Source organism: Columba livia, chromosome 13, assembly GCF_036013475.1.
Source record: "Columba livia isolate bColLiv1 breed racing homer chromosome 13, bColLiv1.pat.W.v2, whole genome shotgun sequence".
Taxonomy (NCBI): Eukaryota; Metazoa; Chordata; class Aves; order Columbiformes; family Columbidae; genus Columba; species Columba livia.
In genome coordinates this window covers 8,567,540-8,585,464 of record NC_088614.1, presented here as the reverse complement: position 1 = coordinate 8,585,464, position 17,925 = coordinate 8,567,540, and the positions used below count along the sequence as shown (strand labels likewise).

General features: G+C 39.3%; 1 long non-coding RNA gene across 1 annotated transcript; it reads left to right on the top strand.

Moving 5' to 3' along the window:
- Positions 1 to 9,315: 9,315 nt before the first annotated feature.
- Positions 9,316 to 17,046, top strand: LOC110360399 (uncharacterized). Its single transcript, XR_010465852.1, has 3 exons — positions 9,316 to 9,361; positions 12,373 to 12,480; positions 16,907 to 17,046. It is a non-coding gene; the product is annotated as an uncharacterized LOC110360399 (long non-coding RNA).
- The last annotated feature ends 879 nt before the right edge of the window (positions 17,047 to 17,925 follow it).

The following is a 17,925-nucleotide window of genomic DNA, read 5'->3' as shown; positions in this document are numbered from 1 at the left end:
GATAATCCTCATCCTTGTGGCTTTTCCAGTGCTTTTATATAAAGTCAAGTTCTCAGGAAGTCATTACGGCAATCATTAGGGATCTTCATCTATCCTTCCATGCATATAAGAGTTTCAGTGTCACCACAGCTATGTTATTTTCAGCATTCTGATTTGCTGCAAAGACTAAGGGGTGGATTTCCACAACCTGGCCTTTTTTTCACAGCCATCAAGGTCTTTATTCACAGCATCTAATTCACTCTCTGAAATGTTCTTAGCTACTTTCCTCCATAATGTCAGACAATGAACCAGATAATGTGATTACCACATCCCAATCATATGCTTTAAAATATCTTGCGGGGTCAAAATTTCATTATTTTAATCTACCATTGACCACTATATGAACTCTTTTAATTCTCAGTGGCTTTTCTACAAAATTACATTACCTAGCAGTGGCTTGTATTAAATCTTTTTTCTAATATCCTCGAATAGGCAATAGCTTTTTAATACAAGATTTTGTTCTAAAATTCTTTTTCCATGTAGTAAACTTGTATTTCTTGGCATTACTGTGCATTCAAATGCCATGTCGTTTACCTTTGTTTTTCGTTTAATTTAAACTCAGGTTAAACCCATTCACACATCCGTCCCGACTTAGCTTTAGATCTGTGTAGATACATTCCATAGAACTTTAAATTAATTTAATAGATATCCATGGTGATTCATAGCAGTCTTCTAATCCAGAATGACTGTAGCAGCCTGACCAGCACCTGAGCAAATCTGTTCATGGTTTAGATGATGACAATCCCCACATCATTGCTGCTGCTCTGACCTTGGCAGTCTTTGGCAAAACAGAAAGTTTTGAAGCAAACATGTGAGACCTGAATTGATATTTGGGGAATCACTTGAATACGGAGGCCAATCACTGGATTCAGAGATCATTTGAGTTTTAAAAGCTTGGGATGTGTAGAAGTTTTTTGGCGTACACTACAGTGAATTAGGCATTTAGAGAGAAACTCAGCTTTGAGCAGGGGCTTGTCACAAAGCCTCTACTCCACCAATGTCCTTCTTAGGTTCTGTTTTCAACCCACTGTGAGTAAATTTGAATCTCTCAGTGCACAAGTACGTAGTTCTTTGGAATTCGTTGCACTCAAGATTAGTATTGTGGGGGATTTTTTTCTTTTTCTTTTTCCTTTACTTTTGTGAAAGGTTATTCTTAAGCATATACATTTTTAACTAGTTAGTACAGTCCCTTGTTCTGAATGTATGGCTCAGGTTGCAATCTGATGTTTAACACGTAGAATTTCCCAGAGTGTCTCTTGATGGGTTTAATGTAATTTGAGACCTTCTCATTCTTGAATGCCACAATTGCAATGAGGTCAGGAAGCAGAGTGGTTAAAATGAGTTTCCATTGCTAAAAAAATATATATTGGTAGATAATTCAGAACTTCTCAAAAGAAAGAAAAAATAAATAAAAGACTAGAAGGCTGAAAGTAATCCATATTGAGGGACTACCTGCTGCCCAGAACAAGCACGGCCTCCAGCTTCTTCAGGCTGTGGTTACCTTTGCTTTTTGATAATACTCCAGATGAAACGTGAATGTCTCCCAGATGAAGTGTCGCTTGATTAAATGGGTTAGAGAAAAGAAATACATTGAGAGCTTGGCACTCTGTGCCCTGAGTGACTCACCCTGCCTGCCGGGCAAACAGGCAGCAGAGTGATTACCATTCAAATAGCAATAAGATGTGTCATTTAGCTTTTTCAGGTTTCTGCCTTTTATACTCTCATAATAGAAATAATCAGGAATGCACTGATGTACTCCGTTTATTACAGTAAATTAGGTGACGTTAAGTGCTGTTATGGGTCCGGGTCACATTACAGCCAAGCAGAGTCCTGTTCTGGCTGAGTGAGGCTGTGTTAACTCAAATAGCAGGTTTATTATCTGTCACGGCTGTTGATCACGGCCCAGTTTTTCTAGCAACAGGGTGGGTAGGCAAGTGTCCAAGAGAAGCGTCAGTGCCTCTTGCACCTGAGGATGAATTCAGGATCAAGTCTTCATGCTTTTGCTTGGGTAAATCATGAGTGTTTGAGCTAATTCAGCCTTTCCAAATTGCACTTTTCTGCTTCTGCATGCTGAGGCCAACTCCTGTTTAGTCACTGAAGGAGAGTTATTATCTCTGTGGCTGAGAAAGGGAAAGGAAGAGGCAGGCAGAGAGTGAGACAGTGGTGAGGTTACAAGGAAGTTACACCCAACTACAAACATACAAAATTATCACATACCATGAAGTGTTCTTCTCTTCTGACACACAGTTATGTCCGATCTGTCACATCAGTCTTGCTCTGGAATTGCAATAAATCTCAGCCTTTGACTTCCATCCTCTCCAGACCAGATTTTCACTTGACAGCCAAAAATCAGGTAGTTTACAAGATAAATTCACTATCTTGAGTTCCAAACACTGGCTTTACAAATTGCACTTTCATTATGTAAAATAGAGCAATTTATATCCATTGACAGTAGATACAATGCTTCAGTGCCCACTGTTTGGCTTGATATATTTGATAGCTTGAAATAAGCTGCCTTTCCAACAGCTGCATGGTCCTTGTGTCTCTAAGCACTAACCTGCTCATCTTCCAGAAGGAAGTGGGTCAGTCTTAAATTCTGAGTTTAGCCATTTTAATATGGAATGAAATGCACAGATAAAATAAGTTAATTGGTTTGTCTTGCTGGTAAACCTCGGGTTTCTGTTATTATAAAACTGCTTATCAGAAATAATAAATTCATACACTTTTTTCCTCTGAAACACTGGCAAGGTATAATTATATTATGATTTATTTTAGAACCTCAAGACCAAAACCTGAAATATTTACTCAGGCAAAATTAGAAATCAGAGACAGTAATCAATCATTCACAACTAGGGAACTGTAATTCTTTCTATGTCCCTTTAGTTAGATTGAGCACATGAGACGTGAGGACACCTGACAAATGCAAAGAATAAAAGTCAGGTTTCCTGATTTCTAATGCCCTTTCACTCTGAGCCTTATTAATGCACCTCACCCTCAGTAACAGCCATAAAAAGGAGTTCAGACTTTCTGATACCAAGAATATGAGGTATTGGTGGAAATGGTGATAATTTGGGACTCCAGTTCCCTACCTAAATGGGAGCACTGGGCAACTCTACCATTTCCTTCCATGTGTTTACGGCATTTTGGTGGGATTTCTCTCACTGGTCAGTTCTACCCTAAAAGCTCTCACTTGTGTAAGATTGTGCTTGGTTTGTGGGGTAGGTTTTTGCCCATATTTTCCTGTTTTCCAGGCTGTATTAGGCATTCCTGATGGACACATGTCCTACTGTGAGATTTAAGATCCCAATGCTGTCACTACAATTTTGGAAGTAAGCAGAAATGGCATTTAACTGTATGGAGATAAGAAAGTAGATTACAAATCAGCAATGTGGTCAGGGTAAAAAACTGCCCACCAAGGAACTGTTAGTGTATGGGGCAACAAGCTGATTTGAAAAAAGAACAGTTAGTATGTCCCTGAAAGACACTTTAAGAATTATCCCTGTTTTTCAAGCCTGAATCTTCAGGTAGCTACAAATCAGTATGTAGAAATCATTTTGCATGCTAATTCGTGTTTAGTAAAAAGATCATAAATGTGTCCAGATTCTGCATTCTTTTAATTTCCAGCTGCCTCAGGAAAACTAAGAACTGTCACCATAACTCTAAGTCTTGATGTGTTTAGTTAACAAAACACTTTGTAACATCACTCCCTAAGCCTTGATGTGAATACTCAATTTTTCAGATTCTTTCTTCAACTGAATGGTGAGCCTAGAATTATAATATATGATGGAATCAGTGTCAACCAAAATGGTTATTCAATGAAAATTGAAGTCACCGAGGAGGCAGGTACCCTTACCTGAACCGCAGAATATGAGGTCAGCTGCTGAAATGTAAGTCACCACTGTTTAATAATTTCAATAGGTGCTTAGGGTTCATTTTGTAGTCTGTTAAAAACGAGACATCATATGTCACCTTCCTGTCCCTTAGAAATGAGCTGCACAGAGGCAGTATCATACAGTTCACTTAAGAAATTATTAGCTGAATCAGTTAACAGGTGGGTTTTTTTATTTCAGTGGAGTTATGTGTGTTTATATCAGCCGAGAATATGATGGATATTTCCTTAGATCACTGCACATAGGGTATTTTGGGAGTACATACCTGTGAACGTGAATCAGAATTTCTGACTGTGTGGTTTTTGAGATATGTTGTGTGTGCAATGACTCTGGGCACTCCCTGTCAAATACGTGCAGGTGCATTTTGGTCAAAACACCCTGGAAATGATGCTGTTCATACCTTTGAAGTGGAACATTCACTGAAATTAAAATGATGCATGTGAAATTCTGAATAGAACTTCTGCCTTCTGATTCTGGGTCTGTTAGGAAAGTTATTTTCCAGTGGAGGAAAAAACAAAAACCACCACCAACAAAACCAACCAACCAAAAACCAAAACCAACCCTATGCCATTTTATTGAGGCTACAGGAGCTATTAATCCTCAAAAATGGCTGTTTGCAAACAGAAACGTCTGGTAAGTTCTTCTTTCCAGCTTTTTTCAGAAAGGATAGACACTTGTGTGCTGCAAGACTGACAAAAGATATTAATTAATTCAGGAAGTCAAAGTTGATTTTTATGTTTTCCTACGTAGTCCAACTGAAGGAGATATACCAGGTAGACGGAAGACCCCAGTCCTGCTGCTGCTAAGTTCTTGGCTGATCAACACATCCATGTCAGAACGTCCTTGAAGGCAAAAAGTGCCCACAACCAACTGCTGGGTCCAGCCCTTGCCATGGGAAGGATCTGACCCCGGAGCAGATGAGCAGGACCTTTCCAGCCATCAGTCACTGCCACCGAGGTGCCTTTGAGCCCAAGGAGAGGCATGAACCGAAGCATCACCACTGAGATAACTAATTTTAGCAGCTGCATCTGTTTAATTGGGACTTGAAGCAGAACATGACTGTGGAGAGAGCCTGGAGGAGATAAAGAGATCATTCGGGTATGAATTGCAAATGTTTTAAAGCTTCACTCTCCCCTGGATAAATCCTCCCAGGAACTGCAATATTTGTGCTTTGCTGTTCCTGGCCAATCTCCTCCACCTGGATGGGAAATTTCTTCCACTGCAGGAGAATATTTGATAGGACCATACAAGAGATCTACTTAATGTGTGGCATGTTCTCTGTCATACAGCATGATCTTAAAGATTTTCCAGATCTACTGGCAACATTTTAGGCCATTTTCATAAATGTCCACATGAGTGCTAAACTCCTGGATATTTTTGACCTGTCAAAAGTCTCTTAAATACTGAAAATCTCTTTAAAACATCCAGAATCTAAGGCACCTTTGCAAATCTTAAGTATTCTGTAGGAATACTCTCTATTTATGTCATATGTTACCAAGAACTGGATCTATCCTTGTGATCTTTTATCTGTTTTGCGGAGTCCTGAGTGCCACTGATAATTCCAGTAGAGAACTTGGTGAGAGGTGCTGCTGCGAATGCAATGCCTGAGTATAAAAGGCAAACCTGGTATAGAACTGTATTAGGAGATTGGCTCTAAATTCACCATTGTTCCTATATAAAAAATTAACATTATTTAACTATCATGATGAGTGAACATTTACCTGCTTCATTGTTCTCTTGAAGAATGTGACATTGCTGCTTAGTCAAGAACTGGATATACGCTTTTCCATCAATATGTCAAAAGTACTTTGTATATTTAGGGACTCCCAAAAGCTGAGACTTGAACATGCATCTGCTTTGGATTAGATTTACAGACCATCATGGAAACACAAGAAAATAATAAAAAGGTATTGGTTATAGATTGGAATAATTTCATTTCAGGTTTTACATCCAGAACTCAGATTGTTATTCTTTTTTGAGAATAATTAAACGTTGGCAGCATTCTCAGTTACGTGAAAGCAACAATATCCTTTCTAGTGAGGGATTTTTGATAGAACACAATGAGTTGAACTGATCTCATTATTCTCTTAGAAGATGGATCCTACACCTGATAAGTCAGTGACAAGAACTTGAAATGTGCTTTATATTGTGCATTCAAGTTAAAATAAACATTGAATCTGCCAACAATTTTCATTAAAATACATTAAAAACACCTTTCACAGCATCTTGTTTATCACTGGTTTGCTGAAAACCTCCTCAAACTTCACAGCAATCTGATGTGCCAGCCTTTTCCAATTGTGTCAAACTGCAACAGAACTGCAACTGCGACAAAACAGCTGCCTGATGTATAGAAAAATTCATTATTATTAGTGCTAAGCTGTCAAAAAAAAAGAAGAACAACAGTGGTGCTTCCTGGTCCCTGATGTTCTGTAATACCCAGTTGTTGGAAGATGCATTCATCCCTCCGGTAGAGGTGGATGGGAAAGAATTGTTGTTGTGAACAGCTTTGTTTTACCATGACAGCCAGGGGGAAGCCAGCTCCTGAGAACCTGCAAGCTGTGAATTCTTTTTCCTGAAAAAGAAACAAAGGATTTTGTCCTCGTTTTCTAGAGATTAGCTTTTGTTTAATCTTCCAATCTTCTGGCATACTGAATCACTGACTAATGACAACATGCCAGTTAATCCTTATGAAACATGTAGTGATAATTCAGCCTAAGAAACAATTCCTGTTTTACTGATGACAGCTAAAAGCTTGTGTTAAAATTTCTGCTGTTACAGGAAAAAAATGAAGTGGGATTTTTTTTTTTCTCCTCAACCTCTTAAATCACAGTATTCTCAGTTACTTGAGGCATCCTTATCATAGACAGTCAGTTCTTACCGGGTTGCATTTTATATTCTCTTACAGCAAACTGAAGGTCCACCCTCCCCCTTCATCAGTAAACAAGAAAGGAAAACCTGTTAATTACAGGCGGTGTTTATATCTAAAGATCTGTTCTAGCTTCACACAAATCAGCAGTTTTAATTGTCTTGGGAAGAAAACCAGCTATTTGGTAAAAAGCAAGAAAAATCTATACATTGAAAGAAAATCTGAAAAATGCCATTAATATTTTTTGTTGATATGAGGAACATATATTTTGTTGAAAAAAAAGGACAGTTGGAGATGAAAACATCATGTCAACAGTTTATCTTAAAGACAGTTCAGCAGTATTATGCTTGTTCAAAAGATATGTATTCCTAGTCTGCCACTTCCTGCTCATTTTCTTCATTAAAAAACTCTTCCCAAGGCTCCAGGTTCCACAGCAGCAATCTTACAAAGTGTCTAAAACATAACTTTAAGTCTGAAAACTACAAGGCTAACAGCAACGTGTCTGATCAAACTGAGATGTACACGTGAAGCTGCTTGGGATGTGATTTTTAAACACCTGAGGGGCTTTTTCTGTACATTAATATATCAGGGGCAGAGAGTTGGGTCAGGATTGAGCTTTGTAGCTTGAAGTCAGGTGTCAGCTTTGGTTTTCGGGTGGAATTTGTGAAAATCCTATGTGGTGCTTTCCCAGGATTTGAATCTTCATGTGTTTTCAGTAACATAATTAATTATTTTGCACTGTTCTCGAAGTAGGGAAAATCTACTTATTAAACCATACTAATGAACATGCTGCTTGTCCCGTTAGTCTGACTGCGTATTTACCGCTGTCGTGTGGGAGGGGAAATGGTCACATTTTATTGTCAGGTACGTGCCACACAGAATGCAGGCTGGACAAGTCGGTAGAACAGTGAAAATCAGTGAGAGCTGGTGCTGACAAGCTGTAGGTCTACAATTAAAGCCACATTTCAAAATGTGCTCTTATGGCAGCAAGGCAGCTCTCCTACATTGTGCAGGTTCCAGCACAATGGACTTGCCTTCTTCACCTTGTCCACTGTGCTTCATTTATCTCTTTTTAATTTGCCTCCCTCAGATCTTCCCACTGACTCAACAGCACATCCTTCTGAGACGCTTTAAAAATAGGTGGCTGAAACTAAGAACATTACATAAAAATGTGGAACCACTAAGACACATGGAAAATGTTCGTAATAAATCACTCTCCTTTACCTTTTGCATGGACTGGGAGCTCTTTTGCACAGACATCTTAATTCTTTCTACAGGTAACACACTCAGGATACAACATCACTGGATCTACAGACAATGAGTGATGAATAACTCTGTGTCCAACTTGGATTGGGTCATTTCAGTGGCTTAATGCAAAGGAAAGGTCTATAAGCCAGACTGAATGATCAGAATAATTTTTCTGTACTTCCAGTTCAATGGAACCACATTTGTAGGTGCTTCTCCATGTAACATGGTACAGTAATAACCGCTGTGTTCAGGAGTAATTGTTTTAATAATTTTATGCTGTACTTCAAATAGCATTTGATATCACACTATCCGGTGTAAAATATAATGTATATATAAAAACATGATGAAATAATTTAAATCTTTTGAACATGGCAATTAATCTTTTGCTAATATAAATATGTGAATTCATTTTCAATATTCCCTATTTTCCTCTTGCTCTTACATTACTAGCTTGAATTATCTTTTGGTTTTTTGGTTATATTTTTTAATCTGGTTTACTTGTGTTTAATTTCAACAGGAGATTTATCTGCAGAGAAAAGGCTGATGTCTAATGATCAACTAATTTTGTGATGTTTTCTTCCCACCCACCTTGTCAAGTTTCAGAGGGATAGGGAAGCATTTGTTTGTTTTTCTCTGTGCTTGCACACATTGTATTTGCACTTGCAAATGACAAAATACTAATGTGGTTTTTAATAGTTCTATAATTTCACCCACTTGCTCTGATACATTAAAAAAAGAGAAGTATTAATAATGTGTTTCACCAGGAGCTCCCAGGTAGCTTTTGAGCTATTAGTTGGAGCTTTCATTCTGGAAAGGTACACATCAGCAATCGAGTTGATTTGCTGATTGTGGTGTGAATTCATTGTGAAGCAGGACTGGTCCCAAGACCTCTCTGGGATTGACGCCTCTGCTATAAAGTCCATGACAAAACCTGTGCCTTCTTTAATAAGGGCAAAAAAAGCTGAAAGCAAATTTCTCAGAAAGTGCATAACATGGCATTCTTGTGCTGCACTATGTCCTGGAAGACTTATTGTGTCATTTTTCCTCCCTAAGGATATTATCTTCCACGTAATGATATGTGTTTGGATGAACACCAGCTGAAGCTTTTCCCTTTTTCTTCTTCCTTTTGGTTGCTTGCAGGACTTCACAAAGAGACTTAGAAGCTCAGCAGGTGAAAAAACATCTCGGTGTTAATTAATCAAGCTGGGGTATGAGGGCCAGCTGGGGATCACTATAAATTGCTGGGAACAGCAGTTGTTTGGGTCTTGTGGACAGTTCAGAGGGCTGGGTGGTCAGCATGCTGCAGTGAGAAGGAAAGGTATCTGCTTTTTTGGAGAGAATCCAGGCTGGAGGAAATAGGGGGGGGACTTTTTTTGTCAAAGTTAGGACTAGTTTCTCTTGCATTATTTATTGGTTGTTGTGTTTCTTGTTTCCTTTCTGAGTGCTTGAGGAAAGCATTGCATGCAATTTCTCTGCAAGGCATCTCTGCTGAGATAAGCTGAGGGTTTTAATTAAACTGGGGTTTGGATGTATTGAAAGTAGAGGAAAAACAAATTTGAAGTCCAGTATGCTATGTCAATATCTTTATCTTTGTAGCTGACCAGAATCCTATGTACAGCATTTCTTTCTAGCAGGAATTAGTAGTTTGACTAGTTACTGTGTTCTGGGGTCAAGTCATGCTTTTGGCAAGGGACATGAACTGTGCCAATCTATCTGTAATACTATAAACTAACCCCTATGTGTACAGCTAAAGGCAAACACTATAGAGGCAGTTGGTTTTCTTTGGATTGCTTGTACCATTTGCAATAGTTATACCTGACTCTGAATACTTGTGCTGACTCTTTAAACTTTTTTTTTCTTTTTTTTTTTTTCCCCTTACATTGGAATACATTCCTGCCCTCTAGGTAAACCTGAATAAAACTTAACTTGCAATCTTCTTGCCTTCATGCTAAGCTACCCAAGATATTTTACTGTTAATTTCACAGTTCTCAGAGCCTCAAGGCAATGCAGCACCTGTAGAGTCTCAAGCCTAGTGAATGATGTCTGTAGTTAGGAATGAGTGTAATGGTCTACTGAGCTTAGAAGTGTGCTCAGCATTACAGGGGTTTCTGTTTCTTTCTCATGCAAAGTATCTTGTAGATTTGTTCTAGCTCTCCTTGCTTCTGCTGGGGGCAATGCAGACCAATATTCAGGTAAAAGGAGATTGCAGAAGGGGATATGTGAAGTCAAAAGCCTGACAAATGTCTCTAGGTGGTTGTGGGCAGGTGGTGCAAATTTGAGTGTTTAGAATACAAAAGGATGCAGTTGGTAACTGAGGAAGAAACTAGAAAAGCTCAGGTTGGATTTGTTACAGTGGGCAGGAATTCCCTTCAGTTGACTGGAAATTATTGTAGCAAGGAGCTTGGTCTCCAAAGGCAGTCTGTCAGCTTTTAATTGCATGAAAGTGAAGGGAGGGTGGGGCTAGATAAGAGGACCACTGAGGAGGAGGAGGCAGCATCTAAAGGCAACTGCAAGAATCGCTGTTGTGTGTGTTTCATAATGAAAACCTTTTGGTGAGACTTTGGGAGAGGCTAGAGGGGATCTTCAGTGCCTGTGGTTGAACCATTTGTATACCTTGTCTATGTCTTGGAGCAATTGTACATCGGGCAGCAGTGCAGGAAGAAGACAGGAGCACCCCATGCTTGGTTTCCGCCTAGAGAGGAAAAGAGGCCTGGCTGCAGGGAGGAGGAGGCTCTTGCACCAATTCTTGTTCTAGTAACCCATCACCTTATTGAAGAGTGCAGCTGACAACTGTAAAAACCACAAACAGCATTGTGGTGATGTCTAATGTATAGAAATGCAAAGTACTTTTTAATAGGATAATGGCAAATAAAGTTCCATAAGTTTAGAGTATATATTCTGTCCTCATACACTGGCTTCTAGTTCTAAGGGGAGAGAACCCATCTGTCTGAGTGGTGAGTTATCTGCTCCTTTATCTTGCTGCATATGCAGGCACCACTAGATGGCTGTCAGACAGCTGTGAGGACCTCTGGGAGAGCATCCAGGGCAGATCAGGATTCAATCCAGAGCAGTGTTCCTGTATGTTCAGTTCCACTCATCTGGACACTTGGTGCATATGTTAAGATGCTTTTTCTTCAGTCAGTGAAAGTAAATTGAGTGACTGTGTTGGGAGGGAGGCCAGTGCAATGTTATGAAGATACACTTGACTCCCCAGATGTGCAGGTCACAGCTGGGAAGATGCTGGCTTAAAAACTGTCTGCCATGGCACAGCATGTTTACTGCTCCTCTTGAAGCCTATGAATAAAAAATGGATTTCCCTTGTGCGGCACTAAAGGCATGAATGAAGGGAAAGAGCAAAGTCTATCTGTGGAAACTGGAGTAATTTCTTATTGGCAAACCCACAGGTTTCCTGAGGAAAAACCTCTACTAATATTCCTTTAGAGCTGCTCCCCTGCTGTCACATGTGACCCAGCCACGCACATATGGTTCCTTGGGACAATTCCCATGCTGAAATTGTGGCAGGGTTAAGCTCTGTCTTCAGCTTCAAAGCTACTGAACTTGCCCACCACATCTTGGATGAGGAAAACTTCCAAAGCTAATATAAGCTTGATTATTCAACAGAAAAGCAGTTAGAAGAAATGCGTGCTATTGCTGTCTTGTTATGTTCAGGGTGCTCCAAGACTATTTGGCTGGTTGCTCTTGCTCTCTGGATAAAATGAGAGAATCACATAAATATTGGCAGTTTTCAGTGCTGCTTTTTAGCCAGAGTTGAGCAAGCACGTGGCCATGACTGTGCCAGCTTGTCTCTCAAATGTGCCCTTAAGGAGCAGGTTCAGCACCTTCTTGCAGTTGTAATTGGAGTGTGTTCTCTCCCATGTGCAGGAATGCAACAATTTAATAGTGGTTTACAGGTTGGGATGTTCCCTGTATCAGAAACCCATTAGTTGCCTCTTCTCTCTGTTGGAAACAGCATGCATTGATGATTGTGTCCCTTTTCTTCCACATTCCCACCTAGAATCAGCCACCTTGGCAATCTTGGAAGGCATTATGAAATTCCTTCCCTTTTAGAAATGTGGATGTTTGGGAACATTTGGTGTAGCTGTTTCAGAGAGTCTGTGGTCGGTATTTTTAGGAAGATCAATGTATGTATGAAACTATAGCATGCAGTGGTAGGATTATAGATAAGAACGGAAATACAAAGGCTCATATTTGTGTCAGGGTTTGCAATTCTTGTCAACAGGTTGCAGGGATCAGAGTCCAACAAAGCTTGTGAAGCCTGAAGCATTGATCATGGTTGGTGGTAAAAGAAAGGTTGATCTTTTTTTTCAGCTTTCTGATTAACTTTCTCACATTTCCGAATCACCTGAAGAAGGGAGAGAATGACAGTGAACGTACTGCAGCCATGTGGAAGTGCTTACAGCATCATGCTCAGCTATGGTAAGTTGAATTAAGTCTATGGCTTTTAAGAGTGATGCTGATTTACAGCACATCTAGGCTGCTTTTCTTTTTTTTTCTCTGGTATCCCAAGCTGAGCTACAGAAGCAGGTGGTGTGAAACAGAGGTCTTTTCTAAGAGCAGTCAGAATCTGTGTTACTTCAGTGAAAAAAGTGTAGTTGAAAGTATAACATGTAACTACCTTATTGTCCTATTTATTTGCACTTAGAGTTTTCAGTGTACTAGGTGATTCAGATTCTCTAGACTTTCACAAAGCTGGAGGCACTCAGCAGATTGCAGGAATTATCCAACAATCTGCAAAAATGGGCCTTTAATTTGCTGTTATTTTGACAAACAGGGATTACGGCCCTGCAAACCTACTATCTTGTGCTGCTGACATATTTTGCTCTTTTTGGGAGATAATTTGAAACTGTTTTATCTTTTGTTCTGTGTAATGTTCCCTCTGATATTTTTGCTCTTGAAATGCATTTCTGTGGTTTGGTGTTTGGTTTTTAGCATTTGTTTTGTTTTTTAATGCTCCTGTGTAATGACTCTGAGGAATGGACCCTTGGTTACGGTCTTATTCAGAAAGGCAAGATTCTGTAGACAAAATGTGGTTTTAAATTCCATTAGAATATTTCACAATCTCTGCATCACTTATCAAAGGTCAAAGAGGTTTATGCCATTTCCCTTAGGTATCTTTGTATCAGTATGAAATTAGTTTAATTTGTTTAAGCATGCATATTTGCATGTTAATGAGCTGCCAGCGTTGTTTTCATGAACTCTGGAAATGACTTTACTAAATCCCACTGACTGTAGCACCATTCAAGGTACAAACCTGTGTCTTTGACTTGGAATTGCAGATAGAGCTGGTTTCAACCTCTGTGGTTTCACCCTCTCTTTCCTAAAAATATCCTGAAAAAACATCATTAGTTGTGCTGTGTGAGTCTATTAATGTATCGTTGTTGCTGTGTAATAATTATTCTTTAATCATGAGTAGCTCATAGGTCTTTTGCCTCTCTGAAGCTTTGAAATTTCTTGGAGTTTGTCTTTGAGCTGAAAAGATTTTTGGGAAATTCTCAAATAGAAGTCCCAGAGACAGAAAAGCTCTGACTAATTTGGTGTGGAACTGGGCAGTCAGGAAAGCTTCAGGACAGCGGGTTGAAAGTCAGACATCAGACTAATGAAAATGTAGGTAATTGGGAGAAATAGATCCTCAAGGCATAAAGTTTCGTGATTGTTACCTGCTTTGTTGCTCTGGTGGAGATATTTCAAGAATGGTGATTTGCAAGCGAAATTTTAATTAGAAAATTTTAAGATATTTTCCTAAAAGATAATGCAATACACTTAAAGAACAGTAGAAGACTGAAGGACATAAAAGCACGTCCTTTGTTTTATTAGTGTTCTCTGTTCATAAGTGCAATCCAATTATCTTGAGTATTTGTCACGTGGTACCTTTAAGGTTATAAATATGGATAAGAAAATTCTTTAACAAGGTGGTTTTTTTCTGTAGGAAATGAACAGCTCCTCATATGGGGCCCCAAAGTAGGCAGGTGAAAACAAGAGAAGGAATTAGGAAGGTGCTCAGTCAGTGTCCCATGTGGGAAGTGATGTGGACTTGGACATGAAATTAAAGCAAATGGTGGAACGTCAGCAAATGATCATTATGTTTGCCTGGAATTAAGTGAAACATCATTGGATTCTCATAGAGGTGTTGTGGAGGCTTCATTGCCCTGCAAGGGCAAGATAAATTGTACCTCATCTACTTGAACTTGAGGCAGGAGACAGATTCAGTACCGCTCCGTTTGTTCTGACTGAGAACAGTCACAGTTTCTTGAAAGCTGCTGAAAAGAAACTATTTCTAAGAACCTGAGGTAAAACCTGTTAACTTGTAGTTAGTGTCTGGCTGACAAGTATTTGGCTGCTAGAACTGGCAAGCAGGACATTTTGGAAGATATCATGACTTTATTATATGCATGCATTGAGTTCTATGCTAATGTATTAATCCTGAAGGATTTTTGAATCGAATTGTTAGGTAGGAAGCAGTAGACCTTTTCATTTAAGATTTAAACATTTTAAGTGTTGTTTCAGGATGATTAAGTTTTATTACCTTGTTATGGTACTTATTACTGATGATATAACAGACAATAACTTTCAGAAGAGAAACACCCAAAGGATGCCCTTTCCTTCTAGATGTAAGCTTGATTTTTATGACCAGTGTAGTTACGGCAGGAATCAAATTTGGCAATAATGAAGTCTAAGCTGGACTTTTATTCCTTTTGCTGAATCTACTGTAATATTCTGTTAATGTGCTCCTTCAGCACTTCTGCTTGGTGCTGATGATCCAGACCAGCAATTTATACAGGAGTTTCCTTGGTACTATTGTGAATGCAGATCTCTCCTCTAGGGAAGTAGCTTTGGGTTAAATGTTGGGGTTTTTTTTCCCCTCTCTGTGAGCTTTTCATTGCAATCTGATACAGACATAAGGGAACTACAAGGACACTAAATGTTGGGGCAAATAAGTTTTTGATAACTACATTCTATTGGAAGTGAAACAGTCAAGACAGGAGCACAGGGGGAAGCAGAACACCTTAATTCTTTCTCTTTGTCATCTTGTCCTTGTGAGTATCATTTTACTCATCCAGGAAAAAAAGAATAACCAAGTGTATTATGCTTCATCATAATATTTCAAATTAAGAACCGAAGCTTCCTAACAAGATTTGCACCCCGTATGCCACACTCGCTGTCCAAACTAGCCAGGATTCTGCAGACCTGGGCTGAGCTGGATGCTGGTGTCCAGTACAGACACAGGGCTGTTCAGCTCTGTCACTGTGCTTTGCCTGCAGGGAAAATCCAATGTAATGTCCCATGTCAGAGCCCAGCAGAGAGCCCAGTGTGCATATTGAGTCCCTGATATATTCACAGCCTTGTCCTGTTCCTTAGTGCTTTGCTGGGTATTGTGCCACGGGTAGGACCCATGAAAGCCCCATTTAGCTCAGATAAGTCATTGTTACAGAAGTAAAAGAGTTCACAGGAAGGGATTTAATACTTTTAGTAAAATGTGCTAGAATATCTAGCTCTTTACCATGCAGAAACAGGACTCCACTTAGGAAATGTGAGTATTATATCAGCCTTTTATCAGTTTCAACTTTAACCTGTGGCTAATAATTTATTACTTGTAGAAGTAAAAACTTCCTAACTCTCCTTCAGGGAATGTGCTGTACTTTTCATTTCCTTGACCTCCTAGGTTTTGTCATAATTTATGGATTACTGCAATGTATTAAAATACTTCTCTGAACAAAAAAAAAGGGGGAGGGAATATTTGATTAGAAATAAAATCAGAGATGGCATGCAGAGTGCGGTTTTTATCAGTAGATGTGCTTATTTGTTTATAATAATTGCAGAATACTGTTTGGGTATGTTCAAAAGAAGAATGTTGACTAATATGAGTTTTAAGTAGTTCTGCTACAATTTATACTTAGGACATGCAGTGCACTTAGTGAACTCTTCTGCGATTTACTCCTAAAATAATGTACTATTCTCTCCAATGAATTTATGTGACTTAACATAATTAAATTACCAGGTTTATTATTTATGAATACTAGTGATGGGTTGCAAACTACCAAACACAGATGAAAAGCAAATTTCAGGAGGTTGAAATAAAAAAATACTGAACCCATGAAACTAATGGGAGTTCATTACTGAAATAATATGTCTGGTTTATGTAATGCTTCTCTAGCTGAGGAACTGATGAAAGTCAAAGAGGAGAAACAGCTGGAGAACAGCCGGGAGGCACAAGGGCTGCAGTGAGCATTTGTAACAATCTGCAGAATCTCTGAAGAAATGAGAATTAGGTCAAAGCAAAGGTCTTAGCCCCTCAGTACTATTTCAACATTGTAGAGAATTTGCATTTAGTCCGTGATCAAAACCCATTTGCTGTGTTCTGGTTCCAAGTCAGACCAGTAACTGGAAGGGTCCTGTGTTGAGTTTTAACGGGGTTCTGTCACTCTGTCTGTAGCTGGTTTGCAGAGCAGGATATTTATCGCCTTCCCCAAGCAAAGCAGCGTGGGGGGGAGTTTTGTGGGTCCCTTTGTTACACAGCAGAGTTGTTGCTATATCAGAGTGGCTGTTATCAGCTTATAAAGAGATGTGATGCATTGGTGAGGGCTGAACAATGTGGTTTCCCCTGGGTAATGGGTGCTGTTCGTCTGCTGATTCTAGGATTTAGATTCAGGGGGGAAAAGCTTTGAACTGAGAGAAGCTGGATGCCAGGCACCTAAACTGCTCTTTTAATTAGGTCTGGTTATTAAATGATATGATCTTGGCAACAACAATATCTGCTAATTGTAACTGCTTGTTCTGAATTTGTTACTCAGTTGAGTTACGCAGGAACTAAATGTTCTTCTCAATGTATTTTCCCCCTCCCTAGTAACACAATGAATCATGAAGGATATTTTCTCTGAAAGCTGGTGCAGCCCAGACCCAGCTATAGGAAGAGATTAGTTAGAATCAGAAATACGTGTGATGGTCCTGAGTCTGCTGAAAGTACAATCACTTCACTGTTAAACACTGGTGAGTGTGTGTTTGTTTTACATCCATGTTTCAGCACATTCTTACATTGTGTTTTGAAAGAACTCACACAAATTTAGATGCTTGACTGAGTCAAGGTTTGGATTGCTGTGAATTTGCATGTGTGTTTTATCCACAACTCCACCTACATCACAGAACCTGTTGGGCATTGAGCTGTTAAAGTATTTGGGCAGTAAAAGCTCCGATACTTCTCCAGCTGTGTACATGTTTAGAGCAATGCGACTGGTCTCATTTTCAATGGGATCATGTTGAACTAACTCCTGAGCTAGCAAGAAAGCTGTCAATTAGAAAATAAGCAAATCAGTTTCACTACCTGATTGTTTTTTATTTCTGAAGAGTGTGGCAGTGGGGGGAAGTGTCTTTTTAAAGACACGTTCTGTATCAAGACTCATGTTCTAGCAGGGAGCAAGCACTGGCTTTGGCTCTGCCAGACTGGAGGGGCAGAAGTAGACTGCACTCGGTATTGCTTTTCCTAAGAAACTGGAATAATAACTGTAGAGAAATACGGAGTCTCTCAGAGAAATGTAGGTGGCATTGCCATGTGTAGCACCCTGGAGAGGTCTGGGTCATAGTCTAGCTTGGGGTTGGATTTTGTCTGGTTCACCATCTAGGTAGCCCTACTGTAGAGAATTGCTTGCAAAAATAAATGCTAATTGAAAAATAAATACATAAAATTAGATGACCTGTGCATAAGCCAGCAGAAATTCCACCTTTTATGTGGCAAATATAAATGCCTGTCATCTAGCATCAACTTGCTCTGGTTGTGTTGGAACATCCCATCTGTAATCTGCTGAAGTTTCTCTAGTTTAAATCATAGGGTCAATAGCAAGGTAAATCCAAGAGATTAATTTGAGTCAC